Source organism: Megalobrama amblycephala, linkage group LG2, assembly GCF_018812025.1.
Source record: "Megalobrama amblycephala isolate DHTTF-2021 linkage group LG2, ASM1881202v1, whole genome shotgun sequence".
In the NCBI taxonomy this organism is placed as follows: domain Eukaryota; kingdom Metazoa; phylum Chordata; class Actinopteri; order Cypriniformes; family Xenocyprididae; genus Megalobrama; species Megalobrama amblycephala.
The window spans coordinates 2,104,530-2,116,622 of NC_063045.1; the positions used below are offsets into that span (position 1 = coordinate 2,104,530).

The window sequence follows — 12,093 nt, forward strand, 5'->3', positions numbered from 1 at the left end:
GCTTCTTCTGGCATCCGCTTGCCACTTGTGTCTCTGAACTGCCAGTTGGAGATGTACATGAGCTGAATCCCACATTCTCTCGCTCTACTGGAACCAGTGGTTGAGAGCTGGAACCTCGGAGGGCTCACCCGACCACGGGAAGAGTGGAGGTTGGAAGCTCAGTACGCACTGAAATGGGGTGAGCCCTGTGGTGGTCTGTTGGAGGGAATTCTGGGCATATTCCACCCAGGGCAGGAATTGGCTCCAGCTGTCCTGGTTCTGGTGGCAATATACCCGCAGGTATCTCCCGATCTCCTGGATCTTCTATTCAGTCTGGCCGTTGGTCTGTTGGTGGTATCCTGAGGACAGGCTGACTGACACTCCTAGGAGCTTGAAGAAAGCCTTCCAGACACGAGATATGAACTGCGGGCCACGGTCCGAGATGATATCTTTAGGGATTCCAAAATGACGAAACACACGGTTGAATAGGGCCTCCGTGGCCTCTAGTGCTGTAGGCAAACCCTTTAGGGGAATGAGCTTGCAGGATTTGGAGAAATGGTCCACAATCACAAAGATGCAGGTGAAATTGTTTTAAGGTGGGAGATCCGTCATGAAATCTATCCCCAGGTGAGTCCAAGGTCTTTGTGGTATGGGTAGCGGAAGGAGTTTACCCTCTGGGAGCTTCCTAGGAGTGTCATCAACGGCACAAACTGAGCATCCTTTGATGTGTCGGGAGACATCCTGGGGCATAGATAGCCACCAGTACTGTTGATACAGGAGCGAGAGGGTACGTGAACTACCTGGGTGTCCAGAGCCCGGAGAGGAGTGAGCTAAGTCCATGAGGGGCTGACGATGTGCTGGGGGAACGTAGAGACGCCCCTCAGGACCTCCCGGTGGAGCAGGTTCGGCTGAGTTAGGCTCGGAGATCTGCTGGTTGATGGTCCAATGGATGGGACTTACGATCATGGCTGGAGGGAGGATGGTTTCAGGGTCCATATTTTCAGGATCAGTCTGGAACAGACGGGAGAGAACATCAGCTTTACCATTCTTATTTCCTGGATGGTAGGTAATGGTGAAGTTGAACCTTGTGAAGAATAGGGCCCAACGAGATTGGCGATGATTGAGTCTTCGGGCTTCTCGGAGGTACTCTAGGTTGCGGTGGTCAGTGATGAAGTGCTCCCTCCAGCCAGTGTCTCCATTCCTCCAAGGCTAACTTTATGGTGAGCAGTTCCCTGTTACTGATTTCATAGTTCTGCTCCACCGAGGATAGCTTCTTCAAGAAAAAGGCACATGGATGGAGTGGTGGTGGTTCACCCTGCCACTGGGACAATACCGCTCCGACCCCAGTGGATGAGGCCTCCACCTCCACAACAAAAGGGAGTTCTGTGTTCGGATGGACCAGGATCGAAGCGGTGAGGATAGCTTCTTGGAGCTGATGGAAGGCTTCTCGGGCAGATGGATTCCAGGACAGAGACTTGGACCGGCCTTTGAGAAGCGATGTGAGGGGTGCACTGAGAAGGCTGTAGTTGTGAATGAAACGTCTGTAGAAATTGGCAAATCCTAGGAAATGTTGCAACTCTTTGACGGTTGATGGAAGGGGCCAGTTGCAGATGGTGTCCACCTTCCTCTTGTCCATCTGAATGCCGTGTTGATCGATGATGTAGCCGAGGAAGTGAACGGAGGTGGTATGGAACTCGCACTTCTCCAGCTTGAGGTATAGATGTTCACGAAGCTTCTCGAGGACCTGGGAGACGTGTTGCCGATGTTCAGCCAGGTTCCGGGAGTAGATGAGGATATCATCGATGTAAACTATGACGAACTGGTGGAGGAACTTCCACCTCATTCATATAGTTCTGGAACATGGAGGGAGAGTTGGACAGGCCATACGGCATAACCCGGTATTCATAGTGGCCAGATGGTGTAACGAAGGCAGTCTTCCACTCATCCCCCCAGCGGATATGAATGAGGTTGTATGCACTCCCCAGGTCCAGCTTGGAGAAGATACGAGCTCCCCGCAGCTGTTCCAGAGCTGCTGGGACCAGAGGAAGGGGATAGCTGAACTTAACTGTCTGGAAGTTCAGATGACGGTAGTCAGTGCACGGCCTCAAGCCTCCGTCCTTCTTGGCCATGAAGAAGAAGTTTGAAGTGGCAGGGGAAGTCGATGGATGGATGAATCACTAGTTAAGGGCTTCTTTGACATACTCCTCTATAGCCTTTTGCTCCGGGATTGACAATGGGTAAACTCTAACCCTTAGGTAGAGTAGCCCCAGGTAGCAGGTCAATGGCACAGTCCCATGGCAGATGAGGTGGAAGTTGGGTAGCCAATCACTTACTGAACACATCCTGGAACGCCCAGTATTCTGGAGGAATTTCAAACTTTTGATTTCTGGAATTTCAATGGAAGCTGAAAGAAGATGGACATACTTGGAATGGAAGGAAGTAGATTGGATTTTCGGTGGCTTATGAGAAAAAGCTGCTGTTGAACCTGCTATGAGTAAGACCACTGCTAGCTCAAAGTCAAGTAAAGTCACATTTATTTATATAGCACTTTTTACTATGCAGATTGTGTCAAAGCAGCTTTACAGTGATAACTTTTTATAAATTTTGCTGAACACCAGCTCTTAAAGAAAATGGTGTCAGTATCCATTTTAAGTAAATATAGCATTGATTCATTCTGATGTTAGAAACGTCTCGGTTACGTATGTAACCCTCGTTCCCTGAAGGAGGGAACGGAGACGTACGTCAGTAGTGACCGACGAATTGGGATATCGCTAGAGAGCCCCTATCAGCTTCGAGAAGACTAAAACAAGCCAATGAACATTGCCGTGCGATATTTGCATAACGCACCCCTCCCCATCCGGGGCATATAAAAGGGGGAGGAGATGCAATCGCACTCTGTTTTTCGCTGAGGAGACAACTGGTGTCCGCACAACAGCGAGGGTACAGAAACTGTGGCGACGGGACGTACGTCTCCGTTCCCTCCTTCAGGGAACGAGGGTTATATACGTAACCGAGACGTTCCCTTTCAGTCGGTCACGTTCGACGTACGTCAGTAGTGACCGATGAATTGGGATCCCAAATAAAACGCCACAGTTACGAACCCCTTCCAGTGCCCAGCGCAAGCTCAGCCGCCCGTCGCACCAATTGGGACGGTGAACGGGGCGAGCTTACGCCGGGAAGTCTACTGCTGTTCCGATATACCCACTAAGTAAAACTAGACTACACTGGGGAAGCGAACCCATAGGGGGGCGCTGCGGAGCCACTACCCACCCAGTGGGGAAGGAATTTACGTGGAACATATGGCCTGGCCCGAAGGGCAGAACGCATATGAGTCCCTGGGATGGCTCCACCTGAGTAGGGGGAGACTCATCTGGCAGGTGACAGCAGAACTCTGCTAAGGGGAAGACACGGGCTCACCGTAGGGAGTAACCGTGGACAATACACATATGGAGTCACTCACTTAGAGGGATTGCAACATATGGAACCCAACCAACAGACAACATCGAAGATGGATGTTGGTCTGGCATCAGACACTCCGCAATGTCCGAGCCGAAAGGGGAGGCGGAGGAACTCGACAGGGTTCACCGATCGGGGAACACGACTGGAGTCAAAGATGCACGTATCCAGCCCAGAGGGCGGGAATGGCATTGCAAGCCGACACATAGAACAGGTTCAACGCGTCTACCGGCTCGTGGAAGCGAGTACACGGGAAGAAACCGGTTCCACACGTAAGCTATAAAACCTAGCAAACATGTTTGGTGTCGCCCAGCCCGCAGCTCTACAGATATCTGTCAGCGAGGCGCCCTGAGCCAACGCCCAGGAAGAGGCCACTCCTCTGGTGGAGTGGGCTCTCAACCCGAACGGGCAAGGCACGCCCTGGGAATCATAAGCCAGGGCGATGGCATCCACAATCCAGTGGGCCATCCTCTGCTTGGAGACAGCCTTCCCTTTCTGCTGGCCTCCGTAACAGACAAAGAGCTGCTCTGAGGTCCTGAAGCTTCGAGTTCTATCCACGTAAACGCGCAGAGCGCGGACTGGACAGAGCAAAGCCAGGGCTGGGTCTGCCTCCTCCGAAGGCAGCGCTTGCAGGTTCACTACCTGATCTCTGAAGGGAGTGGTAGGAACCTTGGGCACATATCCAGGCCGGGGTCTCAAGATAACGTGAGAATCACCAGGCCCGAATTCCAGGCACGATTCGTCGACCGAAAATGCATGCAGGTCCCCTACCCTCTTGAGCGAGGCCAATGCAACCAGGAGGACGGTCTTAAGGGACAGTACTTTTAACTCGACTGATTGCAAGGGCTCGAAGGGATGACGCCGAAGGGATGAAAGAACTAAGGAGAGATCCCAAGAGGGTATGGAGGGGGGACGAGGCGGATTCAGTCTCCTCGCTCCCCTCAGGAACCTGACGACCAGATCGTGCTTCCCCAAGGACTTCCCATCAACTGCATCGTGATGTGCGGCAATGGCGGCAACATACACTTTGAGGGTGGAGGGAGACAGCCTTCGCTCCAGACCCTCCTGCAGGAAGGAAAGCACGGATCTGACCGAGCATGATCGGGGGTCTTCTCGGTGAGAAGAGCACCAGTCAACGAACAGGTTCCACTTCAACGCATAGAGACTCCTAGTGGAAGGAGCTCTTGCGGAAGTGATAGTGTCTACAACCGCTTGCGGGAGATCACTTAGAACCTCCGCATCCCGTCCAGGGACCACACGTGGAGGTTCCACAGGTCGGGACGCAGGTGCCACAGGGTGCCCCCTCTCTGAGTCAGAAGATCCTTCCTCAGAGGAATGGGCCAGGGAGGGGCTGTCGTGAGGAGCATCAGGTCCGAAAACCAAGTCCGGGTGGGCCAATAAGGGGCCACCAGCAAGACCTGCTCCCCATCCTCCCTGAGCTTGCACAAGAGTTGAGTAAGAAGGCTCACTGGGGGAAACGCATACTTGCGAAGACCCCGGGGCCAACTGTGTGCCAGTGCATCCGTGCCGAGGGTACCTGCGGTCAGGGAATAGAACCACTGGCACTGAGCATTCTCCTGGGAGGCAAACAGATCTATCTGAGCCTCGCCGAAGTAATGCCAAATCAGCTGGACCACCTGGGGATGGAGTCTCCATTCGCCCGCAAGTGGAGGCTGCCGTGAGAGCTCGTCGGCTGCACGGTTGAGCACACCCGGGACATGAATGGCACGAAGCGACCTCAGATGCTTCTGACCCCATAACAAGAGATGGCGGGCGAGTTGCGACATGCGCGGGAGCGTAGACTACCTTGATGATTGATGTACGCTACGGTCGCGATGTTGTCTGAGCGGACTAGAACGTGCTTGCCTGACAACAGCTCCTTGAAGCGGCCCAGCGCAAGACGAACTGCCAGCAACTCGAGGCAATTGATATGCCAATGCAGCTGAGGCCCCGTCCAAAGACCTGAGGCTGCATGCCCGTTGTACGTGGCGCCCCACCCTGAGGTCGAGGCGTCTGTGTGAACCACAGCATGCCTGGACACCTGTTCGAGGGGAACTCCTGCCCGCAGGAACGAGGGGTCTGACCATCGAGTGAGGGCACGGCGGCAGCTCAGTGTTACAGAAACACGGAACGTGCCGCGTTGCCATGCCCATCTCGGGACCCGGCCGTGGAGCCAGTGTTGGAGCGGCCTCATATGAAGCAATCCGAGCGGCGTGACTGCGGCTGCGGATGCCATATGCCCCAGGAGCCTCTGAAACATTTTCAGTGGGGCCGCTGTCCTGCACTTGAGCGCACTCAGGCAGTTCAACACCGACTGGACGCGCTCCTCTGTGAGTTGCGCAGTCAGGGCGACCGAGTCCAGTTCCATACCGAGATAAGAGATCCTCTGCCCGGGGGAGAGTTTGCTCTTGTCCCAGTTGACCCGAAGACCCAACCGGCTGAGGTGAGCCAACACCAGATCCCTGTGTTCGCACAACTGCTCCCGCGAACTGGCTAGAATAAGCCAGTCGTCGAGATAGTTGAGAAAACGAACGCCTTGTTCCTTGAGGGGAACAATGGCCGCCTCCGCAACCTTCGTAAAGACGCGGGGAGACAGGGCCAGCCCGAAGGGCAGGACTTTGTACTGATATGCCCGACCCTCGAACGCAAACCGTAGGAAGGGTCTGTGACGAGGCAGAATCGAGACATGAAAGTATGCGTCCTTCAGGTCTATTGCTGCGAACCAATCTTGGGGACGGATGCATTGAAAAATGCGTTTCTGCGTCAACATCTTGAACGGCAGCCTGTGAAGGGACCGATTCAGGACTCGCAGATCCAAGATTGGCCGTAACCCACCTCCTTTCTTCGGTACAATGAAGTAGGGACTGTAAAACCCTGACTTCATATCGGCTGGAGGGACCGGCTCGATTGCACCCTTCGCCAGGAGGACAGCTCCGAAGTGGAGTCAGATTCTGCTGGGTGACAGCACCGATGGGAGACAGTACACGTGGTACGGCCTGCACCATCGGGGCGCCCCCACTGGCGAAATGAGAGGGGGCTGCGGACACCGAGGCAGAGCCCCGGGTCCTGACAACCGCGCCCTCTTGTGACCTGGAGGATGGAAGGGAAACAGCTCTTTCTGTGAAAAGGTGGGTACCGCTGGACTCCGGAGAGCCAGCGGCGGGACAGACACAACAAGTTTCTCCCGGCCCTCCCCCGGGAGTGGAGGGGCAGATGGAATCCCCCCCGAAGAGCTGCAACTTCCTCCTCCAGGTCGCCCGCTTCAGGATCGCGACTTCCTCGACCTCTTGCCACCTGGCTTGGCTTGAGCGGGCTGGGCGCCCCGGCCGGCGCCGGCTCCCTGCTGTTTGGCTGGTGGAGGCTGCTGCTTGGCCAACTTAGCAGGGGTGGAGGACGACGCGGGTGGGCGCCCTCGGCGACGAGCAGGCTGAGGTTGCGCCGCCGGCGGGGTGGAGGCAGCAGCGGGCCGGCGGGGCAAGACGTGTTTAATCGCCTCAGCCTGCTTCTGGGCAGCGGAGAACTGTTGGGCGAAGCTCTCCACCGCGTCGCCGAATAGGCCAGCCTGGGACACGGGGGAGTCCAGGAACCGATATTTATCGGCTTCCCTCATGTCAGCCAGGTTTTAGCCATAGATGGCGCTGCTGGACTACCATAGTAGCCATCGCTTGACCAACGGAGCGTGCTGTCACTTTAGTCGCCCGGAGGGCGAGATCGGTGGCAGCGCGCAACTCCCCCAACAGATGTTGGTCAAGACCACCCTGCGGCATCTCCGATAACGCTTTTGCCTGGTATACTTGCAAAAGGGCCATGGCATGCAGGGCGGAGGCGGCCTGCCCACAAGCTCTATAAGCCTTCTCCGTCAGAGAGGAAGAAAACTTACAGGCCCGGGACGGAAGGCGTGGGTCACCACGCCAGCCGGCGGCCGTAGGGCACAACTGCATCGCTACAGACCGTTCGACTGGAGGGATCCCCGTATAGCCTTTAGCCTCTCCGCCATCCAGGGTGGTGAAGGCGGACGAGGGGCCTGGTCTCGAACGAACACTATACGGCGTCCGCCAAGACCTGGTCACCTCGTCGTGCACCTCCGGGAAGAAAGGCATCGGGGCGGGACGCTGAGGACCAGCGCGGCCCGCCCCGAGGTACCAATCGTCAAGCCGAGAGGGGCCGGGACAGGGTGGAGGGTTCCACGCGAGCCCGACGCTCTCGGCTGCCCGGGAAAGCACAGCCATCAACTCAGGATCCGACTCGGCCACAGCCGCCACGCCATGAGACGGGGGCTCAGCCGAATCATCCTCTCCCGAGGACTCGTGCTCGCCTTCCGATACCGTGATCGACATCTGGTCCTCCGCAGGTGCACCGAAGGACAATACCGGACGCTCCGAAGAGGGCCCGGCATGACACGGCGGTAACACCACTGGCTGCGGTGCTGTAGAGGCGGCAGGGGCCCGCGGAGCAACGCTCGGCGGGGAAGCCCTAACCGTGACCCTCAAGTCACCCTGCCTACACGCCGACGAACCGTCACTCCGACCGAAGCCAGAGAAAACGGCCGCACGGGGCATAGGGGAGGGGACCCCCGCTCCCTGAGAACCAAGGAACGAAAGTCTCGACCTCAGCACCGCGATAGTCATGTTCCCACAATGAGAACATGAACTATCTACAAACGCGGCCTCAGCGTGCTGAACGCCCAAGCACGTGATACAGCGATTGTGCCCATCAGCAGGGACCAGGGAACGACCACATCCAGTAGCGCACAGACGAAATGCCATCTCCCGAGATGCAGGGTTCGTCTGTAAAGTCTAATAGAGGGGGAAACTCACAGCTCTTTTGTGAATGAGACACACAGGGAGTGTCACGAAGTGTGTTAAACACACACACAGGACCCGGCCAAATCGCAGACCAAACAATGTTGGGATTACAGCGGAACGCTGTCTCACAGCCGATGTTGCTGCCCGGACCCGGAAGCTCGTGGACTCGCTGCAGTGTCGTAGCGCCAAACACGGTAAGAGTGTGCTGTTTTCTTCTTTTTTTGAAGATCTTCTCAGCCGTAGGACACCAAAGCTTGGCTCCGAAGCGAAAGACAGAGTGCGATTGCATCTCCTCCCCCTTTTATATGCCCCGGATGGGGAGGGGTGCGTTATGCAAATATCGCACGCCAATGTTCATTGGCTTGTTTTAGTCTTCTCGAAGCTGATAGGGGCTCTCTAGCGATATCCCAATTCGTCGGTCACTACTGACGTACGTCGAACGTGACCGACTGAAAGGGAACAATAGTTATTAATTTAGTTAATTTATCTATATCAGCACTGGAGTAAACAGTGATGTCATCATCCAGCTCAGTTCAGTTTGCATACAATGGTGTCAATGCAGGCAGAGCAAAACACTGTTGAATATCAAATGTCATGTATCAAATGTCAAGCTCGAAAAGGGATTTAAGTGATGTGTGTCCAAAAATTACAAAATTAATTTGGTGCTACTTGTGATATTACTACTTTGTGGTGGCCTGAGTGAGAAACTACTACACAACTGTTCCTTTTCCTCCATTTACTTTTTTCCTTCTTTTTTTCAGATGTCACTTTTTTTTTTTTAAATATCATACATAATTTCATCTCTAGAAACATACCCTCTATGGCCTATGTTTATTGAGTGACCTCTAGCAAGTATGCTCTGTAAAGAGAAGATATTTTTAAGGTTATTCCTTTTTCCATTTCTCCAAGCACAGAATAAAATAGTCGAGATGCAGGAATGGGAATTTGCTCCCTAAAGAAATCTCTGCAAAATCTGTTGACCTCATCTCCATCCAAGCAGCAAAAGGGCTTTATAAAACAACAGTCCATGTACTGAGCCCAGATATAATATTTAGCAGTGCACACAGAGCCTGGTCAGTATTAACAATAAGGTATAACAGGAATTTTTGTTGGGTATTAAATTTGCAGGTCCTACATGTTACACAAGGCATGCAATATATATATTTATTAAAAAAGATATATTTAGTTTAACAACTTTTTATTAATAATAATACTATAATATTTAATATGTAATTCAATGACACTGTGTTTCCATGTTTCATTATTTGCTTTTCCAGCCTGAAGGATGAACAAGTCTACTGGTTTGGATCTGGTATTTTCATCATATGAGTCACTGGGTCCACGCAAATATGTATTGACTATTTTTATTTTCTTAGTTTACTCAGTTGCAACCTTAGCAAACATATTTATAATGCTTGTTATCTACTTAGAATCAAGTCTCCATAAGCCAATGTATATATTTTTGTTTAACCTGATATGCAGTGGACTGCTTGGAAGCAGTGCTGTTTGGCCAAAAGTTCTTTCAAATCTCCTAACTGATTGGCACACTAGTTCGTATGAGGGGTGTCTTCTCCAAGTCTATTTGCTTAGTATTTATGCTGCTTGCACTTACTCTACTTTGACAGTAATGGCCTATGATAGGTATGTATCCATTTGTAAGCCATTACAGTACCATATTATCATGAACCCCAGTAAAATTAGAATGTGGCTAATGTTAAGCAACTTGGTTCCTGTTTTCTCAATAGCTGGTCAAATATATTTGACATCAAGAATTCCCTTATGCAGCCGTACTCTTAATAAGCTATTTTGTGATAATCTTTCAATCATTAACATATCATGTGGTGTGGGTAGTCTTGGCATTTTAAGCAATGTATATGGTTTAACTTATAATAGTGTGTTTATCTGTGCTCCCTACATTCCTGATATTGCTGTCTTATGTTAAAATAATTTCTGTTAGTTTAAAAGTGTCAAAAAATAGTCAAAGCAAGGCACTTGGAACATGCCTTCCTCATTTGATAATCTTCATAAACTATTCCATTGCCACAGTTTTTTCTGTTATATATAACAGATTGACTGTGCTTATGTCTAGTGAGATGAATGTCTTTATATCATTCCAAGTAACACTTTTGCCACCACTTTTGCACCCAGTAATATATGGTGTTCGAACCAAAGAGATCAGAAAATGTACTGTTAAAATAACCCAGAGATTGTGTGCATCAACAAACTGTTATTATACTTCAAAACTAAAAGGACCTAAAATATTGGCAATTTCATGATCTTTGTGAAATACATTATGTGTCTGTGTGTGTGTGGAATTCTATGTAAAGCTATAGACAACCAAAGACATGATTAAAAGCAAATACTCATCGATAATGTTTTGTCTACTTTCAGATTTTATACAGTAGGATACAAAGTTCTGGTCCCACTAGTGGAAATACTTCTAATGTTCATTCTTTTTAAATATACTACAGTGGATTTTCATTGTAGATTATATTTTCAACATAACAATCTGAGGGAAAACTTTTATGTCACAATTAGTGTTTAGTATGTGTCCCTGACAGGAGGGGACAAAAAAACAACTTACAATTATAGAGTCCCCTATAATTGTAAGTTTCAGTTTCCTTCACTGTTGACCTCTTTGGTTTCTTTGTTCTTTCGAACCTCTTCCAGCTTCTTGTCCTTCTCTTTGAACTTCTTTAAGTGATGTGTGTCCAAAAATTACGATATTAATTTGGTGCTACTTGTGATATTACTATTTTGTGGTGGCCTGAGTGAGAAACTACTACACAACTGTTCCTTTTCCTCCATTTACTTTTTTCCTTCTTTTTTCAGATGTCACTTTTTTTTTTTTTTTAAATATCATACATAATTTCATCTCTAGAAACATACCCTCTGTGGCCTATGTTTATTGAGTGACCTCTAGCAAGTATGCTCTGTAAAGAGAAGATCTTTTTAAGGTTATTCCTTTTTCCATTTCTCCAAGCACAGAATAAAATAGTCGAGATGCAGGGATGGGAATTTGCTCCCTAAAGAAATCTCTGCAAAATCTGTTGACCTCATCTCCATCCAAGCAGCAAAAGGGCTTTATAAAACAACAGTCCATGTACTGAGCCCAGATATAATATTTAGCAGTGCACACAGAGCCTGGTCAGTACAATAAGGTATAACAGGAATTTTTGTTGGGTATTATATTTGCAGGTCCTACATGTTACACAAGGCATGCATATATATATATATATATATATATATATATATATATATATATATATATATAAAAGATATATTTAATTTAACAACCATTTAACTTTTTATTAATAATAATACTATAATATATAATAAGTAATTCAATGACAATGTGCTTTCATGTTTCATTATTTGCTTTTCCAGCCTGAAGGATGAACAAGTCTACTGGTTTGGATCTGGTATTTTCATCATATGAGTCACTGGGTCCATGGAAATATGTATTGACTATTTTTATTTTCTTAGTTTACTCAGTTGCAACCTTAGCAAATATATTTATAATGCTTGTTATCTACTTAGAATCAAGTCTCCATAAGCCAATGTATATATTTTTGTTTAACCTGATATGCAGTGGACTGCTCGGAAGCAGTGCTGTTTGGCCAAAAGTTCTTTCAAATCTCCTAACTGATTGGCACACTAGTTCGTATGAGGGGTGTCTTCTCCAAGTCTATTTGCTTAGTATTTATGCTGTTTGCACTTACTCTACTTTGACAGTAATGGCCTATGATAGGTATGTATCAATTTGTAAGCCTTTACAGTACCATATTATCATGAATCCCAGTAAAATTAGAATGTGGCTAATGTTAAGCAACTTGGTTCCTGTTTTCTCAGT

The 12,093-nt window shown here is 49.6% G+C and overlaps 1 pseudogene; it reads left to right on the forward strand.

Moving 5' to 3' along the window:
- Positions 1–9,239: 9,239 nt before the first annotated feature.
- Positions 9,240–12,081, forward strand: LOC125262791 (annotated as a pseudogene).
- Positions 12,082–12,093: the final 12 nt, after the last annotated feature.